Source organism: Salmo trutta, unplaced genomic scaffold (genome assembly GCF_901001165.1).
Source record: "Salmo trutta unplaced genomic scaffold, fSalTru1.1, whole genome shotgun sequence".
NCBI classification, from domain to species: domain Eukaryota; kingdom Metazoa; phylum Chordata; class Actinopteri; order Salmoniformes; family Salmonidae; genus Salmo; species Salmo trutta.
The window spans coordinates 266,300-279,035 of record NW_021822687.1 but is presented as its reverse complement, the minus strand read 5'-3'; positions in this window follow the sequence as shown (position 1 = coordinate 279,035).

The window sequence follows — 12,736 nt, the reverse complement described above, 5'->3', positions numbered from 1 at the left end:
TGGGGGGAAAAAAGTATTTGATCCCCTGCTGATTTTGTACGTTTGCCCACTTACAAAGAAATGATCAGTCTATAATTTTAATGGTAGGTTTATTTGAACAGTGAGAGACAGAATAACAACAAAAATATCCAGAAAAACGCATGTCAAAAAATGTTTATGAATTGATTAGCATTTTAATGAGGGAAATAAGTATTTGACCCCACTGCAAAACATGACTTAGTACTTGGTGGCAAAACTCTTGTTGGCAATCACAGTCAGACGTTTCTTGTAGTTGGCCACCAGGTTTGCACACATCTCAGGAGGGATTTTGTCCCACTCCTCTTTGCAGATCTTCTCCAAGTCATTAAGGTTTCGAGGCTGAAGTTTGGCAACTCGAACCTTCTGCTCCCTCCACAGATTTTCTATGGGATTACAGTTCTTTTGTGTTTCTTCCATTTGCGAATAATCGCACCAAATGTTGTCACCTTCTCACCAAGCTGCTTGGCGATGGTCTTGTAGCCCATTCCAGCCTTGTGTAGGTCTACAATCTTGTCCCTGACATCCTTGGAGAGCTCTTTGGTCTTGGCCATGGTGGAGAGTTTGGAATCTGATTGATTGATTGCTTCTGTGGACAGGTGTCTTTTTTACAGGTAACAAGCTGTGGTTAGGAGCACTCCCTTTAAGAGTGTGCTCCTAATCTCAGCTCGTTACCTGTATAAAAGACACCTGGGAGCCAGAAATCTTTCTGATTGAGAGGGGGTTAAATACTTATTTCCCTCATTAAAATGCAAATCAATTTATAACATTTTTGACATGCGTTTTTCTCGATATTTTTGTTGTTATTCTGTCTCTCACTGTTCATATAAACCTACCATTAAAATTATAGACTGATCCTTTCTTTATCAGTGGGCAAACGTACAAAATCAGCAGGGGATCAAATACTCCCCCCCCCCCCCCCCCCCCACTGTAAGGGAGTAAAAATAACATTAAGCCTGATCAATCAATTAGAAAACCTTAGTAAATAACATACTCAACACCTTAGCAACAAGCCTAAAACCAAATATGGTCATATCATGTAGCCTAGTTGATGAAGAAGGAAGCAACCCTTTAATAGGTCCTGCTGTTTAGTCAAGTTAAGTGTGAAACATTAAGTAGAAAATAATAAAGAAAATAAAAGACAGGAACAAGATTAAATTCTGTCAGAACCTCCGTTTACAGGTGTTGTATCTTACTTTGACCAGTTTCTCACAGCAGGAAAATAATCCTGCAGCAACAGGAAATATGAATTATTATAATTCATATTATAATGATTATAATTAATGGACATTGTTGTAGGGGTTCATATTTATTTAGTTAGAGCAAATTAAGTCTGAAATGTTCAAGTGGAAATTACAAACTTTAGATGCCTTTTTAAACTTTGAATACACTACACATTTGCATTTCCTGCAACAACAAGGTGAGCAAATTAAGATGTAACATCTGTAACCCTAACGCTAACTCTGCTTCGCCAACAGACCATGCCAAGAGATAACAGAGAACAGACATTGATGTAATGACACAACAGATCGATATAAGAGTAAAAAGCTTCATTTTATTGTCTAATAATCGCTTAGATACAGAAGCTCTCTGTTGTCCCATTGCAGTGCTGTTTGGTTCACTCTGGCCCTTTGGTCCCTAGAAGACAAACAGTGCAAAGAGAAGGTTACTAGTGAGGGGTGTGTGTGTATGTGTGTGTCTGACTGCGCACAAGTTACTTTGAGGTGAGTGTGACAGGTGATTGGTCCAACGGTGAGGGACTTTTGGGAGGCCGAGGGGAAGACAGTGTGGGATATTCTTCTACCACAGTTCTGAGGAGAGAGACCAAAGACAGTCAGAGAGAACGGACTTTGAGGAGAGACACCAAGGAGACACCAGACCCTGAGACAGAAACACCAGGGAGACACCAGACCATGAGACAGGAACACCAGGGAGACACCAGACCATGAGACAGGAACACCAGGGAGACACCAGACCCTGAGGCAGAAACACCAGGGAGACACCAGACCCTGAGGCAGAAACACCAGGGAGACACCAGACACTGAGGCAGAAACACCAGGGAGACACCAGAAACTGAGGCAGAAACACCAGGGAGACACCAGACCCTGAGACATAAACACCAGGGAGACACCAGACCCTGAGGCAGAAACACCAGGGAGACACCAGACACTGAGGCAGAAACACCAGGGAGACACCAGGGAGACACCAGGCACTGAGGCAGAAACACCAGGGAGACACCAGGCACTGAGGCAGAAACACCAGGGAGACACCAGGCACTGAGACAGAAACACCAGGGAGACACCAGACCCTGAGACAGAAACACCAGGGAGACACCAGACCCTGAGACAGAAACACCAGGGAGACACCAGACCCTGAGGCAGAAACACCAGGGAGACTCCAGGCACTGAGGCAGAAACACCAGGGAGACACCAGACCCTGAGGCAGAAACACCAGGGAGACACCAGGCACTGTGACAGAAACACCAGGGAGACACCAGACACTGAGGCAGAAACACCAGGGAGACACTAGGGAGACACCAGGCACTGAGGCAGAAACACCAGGGAGACACCAGGCACTGTGACAGAAACACCAGGGAGACACCAGGCACTGTGACAGAAACACCAGGGAGACACCAGACCCTGAGGCAGAAACACCAGGGAGACACCAGACCCTGAGACAGAAACACCAGGGAGACACCAGACCCTGAGGCAGAAACACCAGGGAGACACCAGACCCTGAGGCAGACACACCAGGGAGACACCAGACCCTGAGACAGAAACACCAGGGAGACACCAGACCCTGAGACAGAAACACCAGGGAGACATCAGGCACTGAGACAGAAACACCAGGGAGACACCAGACCCTGAGACAGAAACACCAGGGAGACACCAGACCCTGAGGCAGAAACACCAGGGAGACACCAGGCACTGAGGCAGAAACACCAGGGAGACACCATGGAGACACCAAACACTGAAGCAGAAACACCAGGGAGACACCAGGGAGAGACTCAGTAGGACTAGAGAGAGAGAGAGAGAGATTGTGGAGGAGTTGAAGACTAACTTGTGAAGGAGGAGCTCCTCTGGTCACACAGGCTGAGGCTGCAGTGTAGGATGATGTCCCGGCAGTCCCCCTGGTACAGGAAGAGCAGAGCAGAGAAGCGAGCCCTGAGGGACGACCTGCTGTTCTCCACCCTCACCTGACGATGGTCGCTAGGGCACCTGTGACAGACTCATTTTTGCGCAGAGCATAGAAAAACTCTATTAAATGCAATGCCTTCAGAGAGTATTCACACCCCTTGACCTTTTCCATATGTTGTTGTGTTACAGCCTGAATTTAAAATGGATTAAACTGAGATTGTGTGTCACTGGCCTGCACACAATACCCCATAATTACAATTTTTTTTATGTTTACAAATTCATTAAAAATGTCTTGAGTCAATAAGTATTCAACCGCTTTGTTATGGCAAGCCTAAATAAGTTCCGGAGTAAGAATGTTCTTAACAACTTATATCCTTTTGAACATTGTGAAGTTATTCATTAAACTTTGGATGGTATATCTATACACCCAGTCACTACAAAGATACAGGCGTCCTTCCTAACTCAGTTGCCGGAGAGGAAGGAAACTGCTCAGGGATTTCACCATGAGGCCATGGTGACTTTAAAACAGTTACAGAGTTTGATGGCTGTGATAAAAAACTGAGGATGGATCAACAACATTGTAGTTACTCCACAATACTAACATAAATGACAGAGTGAAAAGAAGGAACCCTGTACAGAATACAAATATTCCAAAACATGCATCCTGTTTGCAATAAGGTCCTTAAGTAAAACTACAATACATTTGGCAAAGACATGAACTTTATGTCCTGAATACAAAGCGTTATGTTTGGGGCAAATCCAACACAACACATCACTGAGACCCACTCTTCATATTTTCCAGCATGGTGGTTGATGCATCATGTTATGGGTATGCTTGTCATCGTCAAGGACTAGGGAGTTTTTTAAGATAAAAAGAAACGGAATAGGCTAAGCACAGGCAAAATCCTAAAGGAAAACCTGCTTCAATCTGCTTTCCAACAGAATCTGGGAGGCAAATTCACCTTTCAGCAGAACAATAACATAGAACACAAGGCCAAATATACGCTGAAGTTGCTTACCAAGACGGCATTGAACGTTCCTGAGTGGCTCAGTTACAGTTTTGACTTAAATCAGCTTGAAAATCTATGGCAAGACTTGAGAATGGCTGTCTAGCAATGGTCAACAACCAACTTCACAGAGCTCGAAGAATTTCATTTTCAATAAATGTGCACTTCGTCATTATGGGTTATTGTGTGTGAAAAAATATCTATTCAATCCATTTTGAATTCAGGCTGTAACAGAAAATGTGGAATAAATCAAAGGGTATGAATACTTTCTGAATATTTTCTGAATACATTAAATATTTAAATATTCATACAGAAAAACAGTTTTAGTAAATGGTCATACACAACTCAAGAAGGCACGGACAGACCTGTTCTGAATAAGGACGTATCACATAAGATCATCAAAGATGGGGGTGTGAGTGGCGTAGCAATTCTCCAGAACCACCACCAACTGGTCGTTTGTCTCGTCTACGGACACACCCACGTGCAAGACAGAGCACGCTGATAGGAGGACTTCTCCAGGTGGGTAAGCCTCTGTGAAGTTGCCGTTTTGATACAGAGACATGAAGTCTTCGGCCTTGGCACCTAAACCTGAAACTCCACTCTCCGTCCTGTCGAGAGGTAAACATGAAGCAACCAAATATGAGACAGCCTCATCCTTAATACTGACGTTTGGAAGTCAGATCTATTATGGAATGATAAGACTAAATGTAGCTCATCATGACAGCTTGAGTTGATGATGAAGTTAAATGATGATGATGAAATTAAAAACAAACAGTTCTAAATCCTATTTCTCACTGCAGGTATTGTTTGACAGCCACATCCAGGCTGCTCTCTGTCTCCAGGACACATGAGAAAGGATAGCTCACGGGTCGGGAGAGAGAGTCGTTTCTTGCATTTAATGGGTAAACAAATAAGCTGTTGGAGTAGACAGCATGGGTGGCGTTGGTCTGGAGAAAAGACAAAAGGACATAAGATTTATTACATGCATTGTCTCCTCCTGTGTTGCATAATTTCTTGCGACAAACTGAGGTAATGTGTTCTCACCTCCAGAGTGTTTCCACAGCGTCCCTCCCTCCGCTCCACCTGGTACCACATCGTGCCGTTAGCCTCCTGGTTGGCGGAGTAACTGGGGGTCGGCCAGGTGAGCAGAGGAAGGATCCAGACCTCCAGGCCTCCAGGTAAACCATTTGAAGGCCCATCTGTATGAAGTTCCGCCCACAGACCAGCACCAGAACAAAAAACGCAAAAGGTTACATAACAAAAACCCACAACAAAAAGAAAATATATATTGATTAACTCCTAATCTTTGCTGGTGGTAGTGTTACTGTTGGGACAATATTTGTGCCTCTTTATTTTCGTTTTTCTTAACACTCACCTTTCCTCTCACACCTCCAGGTGATCTTATCCTCACTCATACAGGTGTCATCATCTCTACAGGTAGAACACACCTTGGTGTTGATGTCTGGAAGAGCAGAGGGGAGGGGGGTTCATGGATTTGCTGTGACTAATTGGAAGGCATTCCAGACAGCGTGAACATTGATGTCCTTAAGAATCAGAGACGAGCACATTATGGTACTGTACATGCACAGTAGGCCAAGTTGCATCTTGTTGAAGGGACAAACTTGTAGACATAGTAGTTCCATAGCAGGCTTTGACATGGATGGGGCTGTGAATGCCATGACATTTTGTCAGCATGTGATTGTCAAGCAAATAACTGCTGGTCTCACATTAATTGACCATTAATTAACAAACACATTTAGCTTCTCCTGGCTTCCATGCATAGCCTACAGTCCACTGATGCAGACCTTTGGAACATATACATTTAAAAAAGTCTAATAAATCCATGTAATATAGCCTACACCATCACATTAAATACATTATTTATTTTAGACAGGTCTAAAGAAACAATGTATGAAGAAAATGTAGTCTATTTCAGAAGAACAGAATAGCATACTCTGAGTTGTCCTTATGTTAGGTCCTGATCTGGCTGTGCCATATGGCAGTGGGCTACACGAGTTCATTAAGCAGACAAGATTTGCTTAGAATTCCATGCCATTGTTTTATATTATTTAATAGTAGGGAGAATACAATTGAACATAGCTGAATAAAATAGAAAGGATATTGTCTCCAAAGGATTTGAGGGAGTGCACACGTGCAGCTATTCCGTGTTGAGCGGTTAACAAAGAAACATGTCCTCCTATTATAGGGGCGGCAGGTAGCTTAGTGGTTAGAGACAGGTAGTCTAGTGGTTAGAGACAGGTAGCCTAGTGGTTAGTTAGAGACAGGTAGCCTAGTGGTTAGTTAGAGACAGGTAGCCTAGTGGTTAGACAGGTAGCCAAGTGGTTAGAGCGTTGGGCCAGTAACCGAAAGGTTGCTAGATTGAATCCCCGAGCTGACAAGGGAAAAATCTATCATTCTGTCCCTGAACAAGGCAGTTAACCTACTGTTCCTAGTCCATCATTGTAAATAAGAATTTGTTCTTAACTGACTTGCGTAGTTAAATAAAGGTAAAAAATATATCATTTTGAGTTATTTATGCAACTTTAGTTGTGGTACAAACGTTTGGCTATATGTTTCGCATGATGACACTCTAATGATGATTTGAAAAAGTTGCTTGAAGGGCATGAGCTCTGCTTTGTTTTTTGCGCAGGCTGCACACACTTCATCAGTCTCTCATTCACAATTTCACAAGCACTTGATAATGCTTCGAATTCCCTTTGTGTGGCCCTAATGCCCCCTAAAAAAATATATGCCTTTTGCGGCCAGTGGCCGTTGTGCCCTTGGGCTGAATATAATAATTATAATTCCCTTCTCCTAGCTGCATGCTCCGAAGCACCTCTCACTCACATGGCTCTCTCAGATACCTCAATTCTCATTAGCCAATCCCTGTCATGTGAAAGGATCTTTCTCACAGGCTACAAGTGAACACAACTGTGCGTGTCCTTATCCAATTCCGAGGTGCATATTGAAGATGTTCGAAGAACTAAATATAGTAGGCCTAGCCTATTCAAAGCTGATGGGATCCTCCTCTTTTTAATAGAGGCCATCACTCTGTTTTCTCAAGCAATTGCATAGCCTATAGGACAATACAACAACCCAAGACTCCACCTACCACACCTACAAAACCCTCAACACAACAACCCAAGACTCCACCTAGCCAACCCTCATTCAAAACACAACAGAGTCAGTAAAATGTTAGTCTTTGTAACATGTGTACATATGTGAATGACACGGGAAACTGCTGAGCGTTAAAAACCCATCACGGTTGCAGTTCTTGACAGACTCAAACTGGTGCGCCTTGCACCCACTACCATACACTGTTCAAAGGCACTTAAATCTTTTGTCTTGCTCATTCACCCTCTAAATGGCTCGCATACACAATTGAGTGCATGAAAAAATGGCAGGAGCTCTGTCATATTTCATCACGAGACAAGAGAGGCTTCGTTTGAACTTTCCACCATACCACTGGTTACATTGGCAAAAACCCTGCCCACCCGGTGAAACCAAGGGAGCGTCTCTGCCTCCCGCCAGTTAGTACTGCACAAGTACATTGAAGAAGACGGTGGGAGGCCTAGGGGCAACACGGTGTTTAACTGACAGGTATGCTGACAGGTGTATAACATAGAGCACACAGCCATGCAATCTCCATAGACAAACTTTGGTAGTAGAATGGCCTTACTGAAAAGCTCAGTGACTTTCAACGTGGCACCGTCACAGGATGCCACCTTTCCAACAAGTCAGTTCGTGAAATTTCTGCCCTGCTAGAGCTGCCCCGGTCAACTCTAAGTGCTGTTATTGTGAAGTGGAAATGCCTAGGAGCAACAATGGCTCAGCCGCTAAGTGGTAGATCACACAAGGTCACAGAATGGGTGTTGAAGTGCGTAGTGTGTAAAAATCGTCTGTCCTTGGCTGCAAAACTCACTACCGAGTTCCAAGCTGCCTCTATAAGCAACGTCAGCACAATAACTGTTCGTTGGGAGCTTCATGAAATGGGTTTCCATGGCTGAGCAGCCGCACACAAGCCTAAGATCACCATGCGCAATTCTAATTTTAATGACGTCAGACCGAGGCTCTGCATCTGTCCTCGTGCTCCTAGATCTTAGTGCCGCTTTTGATACCATCGATCACCACATTCTTTTGGAGAGATTGGAAACCCAAATTGGTCTACATGGACAAGTTCTGGCCTGGTTTAGATCTTATCTGTCGGAAAGATATCAGTTTGTCTCTGTGAATGGTTTGTCCTCTGACAAATCAATTGTAAATTTCGGTGTTCCTCAAGGTTCCGTTTTAGGACCACTATTGTTTTCACTATATATTTTACCTCTTGGGGATGTCATTCGAAAACATAATGTTAAATTTCACTGCTATGCGGACGACACACAGCTGTACATTTCAATGAAACATGGTGAAGCTCCAAAATTGCCCTCGCTAGAAGCCTGTGTTTCAGACATAAGGAAGTGGATGGCTGCAAACGTTCTACTTTTAAACTCGGACAAAACAGAGATGCTTGTTCTAGGTCCCAAGAAACAAAGAGATCTTCTGTTCAATCTGACAATTAATCTGGATGGTTGTACAGTCGTCTCAAATAAAACTGTGAAGGACCTCGGTGTTACTCTGGACCCTGATCTCTCTTTTGAAGAACATATCAAGACTGTTTCAAGGACAGCTTTTTTCCATCTACGTAACATTGCAAAAATCAGAAACTTTCTGTCCAAAAATGACACAGAAAAATTAATCCATGCTTTTGTTACTTCTAGGCCGGACTACTGCAATGCTCTACTTTCCGGCTACCCGGATAAAGCACTAAACAAACTTCAGTTAGTGCTAAATACGGCTGCTAGAATCCTGACTAGAACCAAAAAATTTGATCATATTACTCCAGTGCTAGCCTCCCTACACTTGCTTCCTGTTAAGGCAAGGGCTGATTTCAAGGTTTTACTGCTAACCTACAAAGCATTACATGGGCTTGCTCCTACCTATCTTTCCGATTTGGTCCTGCCGTACATACCTACACGTACGCTACGGTCACAAGACGCAGGCCTCCTAATTGTCCCTAGAATTTCTAAGCAAACGGCTGGAGGTAGGGCTTTCTCCTATAGAGCTCCATTTTTATGGAATGGTCTGCCTACCCATGTGAGAGACGCAGACTCAGTCTCAACCTTTAAGTCTTTACTGAAGACTTATCTCTTCAGTAGGTCCTATGATTAAGTGTAGTCTGGCCCAGGGGTGTGAAGGTGAACGGAAAGGCTGGAGCAACGAACCGCCCTTGCTGTCTCTGCCTTGCCGGTTCCCCTCTTTCCACTGGGATTCTCTGCCTCTAACCCTATTACAGGGGCTGAGTCACTGACTTACTGGTGTTCTTCCATGCCGTCCATGGGAGGGGTGCGTCACTTGAGTGGGTTGAGTCACTGACGTGGTCTTCCTGTCTGGGTTGGCGCCCCCCCTTGGGTTGTGCCATGGCGGAGATTTTGTGGGCTATACTCGGCCTTGTCTTCGGACAGTAAGTTGGTGGTTGTAGACATCCCTCTAGTGGTGTGGGGGCTGTGCTTTGGCAAAGTGGGTGGGGTTATATCCTGCCTGTTTGGCCCTGTCCGGGGGTATCATCGGATGGGGCCACAGTGTCTTCTGATCCCTCCTGTCTCAGCCTCCAGTATTTATGCTGCAGTAGTTTATGTGCCGGGGGGCTAGGGTCAGTCTGTTTCATCTGGAGTATTCTCTTGTCTTATCCGGTGTCCTGTGTGAATTTAAATATGCTCTCTCTAATTCTCTCTTTCTCTCTTTCTTTCTTTCTCTCGGAGGACCTGAGCCCTAGGACCATGCCTCGGGACTACCTGGCATGATGACTCCTTGCTGTCCCCAGTCCACCTGGCCATGCTGCTGCTCCAGTTTCAACTGTTCTGCCTGCGGCCACGGAACCCTGACCTGTTCACCGGATGTGCTTGTTGCACCCTCGACAACTACAATGATTATTATTATTTGACCATGCTGGTCATTTATGAACATTTTAACATCTTGACCATGTTCTGTTATAATATCCACCCGGCACAGCCAGAAGAGGACTGGCCACCCCTCATAGCCTGGTTCCTCTCTAGGTTTCTTCCTAGGTTTTTGGCCTTTCTAGGGAGTTTTTCCTAGGGAGTTTTTCCTAGCCACCGTGCCTCTTTCACATGCATTGCTTGCTGTTTGGGGTTTTAGGCTGGGTTTCTGTACAGCACTTTGAGATTTCAGCTGATATACGAAGGGCTATATAAATAAATTTGATTTGATTAATTATTGGCTGGAGTGGTGTACAGCTCGCTGTCATTGGACTCTAGAGCAGTAGAAACACGTTCTCTGGAATGATGAATCACGCTTCACCAATCTGGGTTTGGCAGATGCCACAAGAATGCTACCTGTCCCAATGCATAGTGCCAACTCTAAAGTTTGGTGGAGGAGGAAAAATGGTCAGGGGATGCTTTTCATGGTTAGGTCTAGGCCCCTTACTTCCAGTAAAGGGAAATCTTAACGCTACAGCATAAAATGACATTCTAGACGATTCTGTGCTTCCAACTTTGTGGCAACAGTTTGGGGAAAGCCCTTTACTGTTTCAGCATGACAATGCCCCCATGCACAAAGCGAGGTCCATACAGAAATGTTTTGTCGAGATCGGGACTTGACTGGCCTGCATAGAGCCCTGACCTCAACCCCATCGAACACCTTTGGCATAAATTGGAACGCCGACTGCGAGCAAGGCCTAATCTCCCAACATCAGTGCCTGACCCCCACAGCAATGTTCCAACATCTAGTAGAAAGCCTTCCCAGAAGAGTGGAGGCTGTTACAGCAGCAAAGGGGGGACCAAGTCCATATTAATGCCCATGAGTTTGGAATGAGATATTCGATGAGCAGGTGTCCACATACTTTAGATCAAGAAGTGTGCTTTTTTGCAAAGGCAATTAGTAAAGTAGAGTATTCTGGTGATTGCTGAATTGAGTTGTACTTTTTCATTCTCTCCCATCCACAGATTGTCCTCCCCACGAGAGATGTCATCAGAGGTATGTTTTCTTTTCACCAATAATGCAGAATATTATTAAATGTTTCTCTTAGGTGTTCATTAAAACACTGAAATATAGTGATACTCTAAAGGTATGTTTGTAAAACTCTTCAGCTGACTAAAGACAAGTGCCACAAATCAGGGTTCTAAACGGTGTTCTTATTTCAGTTTGTAATCTATTAAATCTTCCAATGAGAGGTATTATGCTGCCCTCCAGTGGATGGTAACACCCCAAAATGTCCACTGTCTATGATCAATTTTCAGTGAGGGAGTTCGATGTTGCTCGCTGTATTTGAGCCTGTTCTGTGCCAATTAAGACACACAAATGTGGACCAGTCCACTATACAGCTATGCAGCTTTCTGTGGATATAAGGGTTAATTAGTCTATTCTTCATGTCCCTCTCTACACTTTTTATCTGGCATAGCCCCCGAATTGTCGCCAGAGGAGAAAGCGGGTAAACCTTTTTGTAAAAGTAGCTTCTGTGTTACTCATTTGAATACAAAGTATTCCCTATTACATGATTCAGATGATATATTTGAGTCTAGAAGAGTAGAATAAAAACAGATGTTGAACTCCACCCACCTGGTGGACAATTATCTAAAACAGTGGCTGTTATAGCCCTGTAGTTCCATTAATCACCTGGTCTAGAGAGGCTGCTATAGCCCTGTAGTTCCATTAATCACCTGGTCTAGAGTGGCTGCTATAGCCCCGTAGTTCCATTAATCACCTGGTCTAGAGGCTGCTATAGCCCTGTAGTTCCATTAATCACCTGGTCTAGAGTGGCTGCTATAGCCCTGTAGTTCCATTAATCACCTGGTCTAGAGTGGCTGCTATAGCCCTGTAGTTCCATTAATCACCTGGTCTAGAGTGGCTGCTACAGCCCTGTAGTTCCATTAATCACCTGGTCTAGAGGCTGCTATAGCCCTGTAGTTCCATTAATCACCTGGTCTAGAGTGGCTGCTACAGCCCTGTAGTTCCATTAATCACCTGGTCTAGAGTGGCTGCTATAGCCCTGTAGTTCCATTAATCACCTGGTCTAGAGGCTGATATAGCCCCGTAGTTCCATTAATCACCTGGTCTAGAGTGGCTGCTATAGCCCTGTAGTTCCATTAATCACCTGGTCTAGAGTGGCTGCTATAGCCCTGTAGTTCCATTAATCACCTGGTCTAGAGTGGCTGCTATAGCCCCGTAGTTCCATTAATCACCTGGTCTAGAGGCTGCTATAGCCCTGTAGTTCCATTAATCACCTGGTCTAGAGTGGCTGCTATAGCCCTGTAGTTCCATTATTCACCTGGTCTAGAGTGGCTGCTATAGCCCTGTAGTTCCATTAATCACCTGGTCTAGAGTGGCTGCTACAGCCCTGTAGTTCCATTAATCACCTGGTCTAGAGGCTGCTATAGCCCTGTAGTTCCATTAATCACCTGGTCTAGAGTGGCTGCTACAGCCCTGTAGTTCCATTAATCACCTGGTCTAGAGTGGCTGCTATAGCCCTGTAGTTCCATTAATCACCTGGTCTAGAGGCTGATATAGCCCTGTAGTTCCATT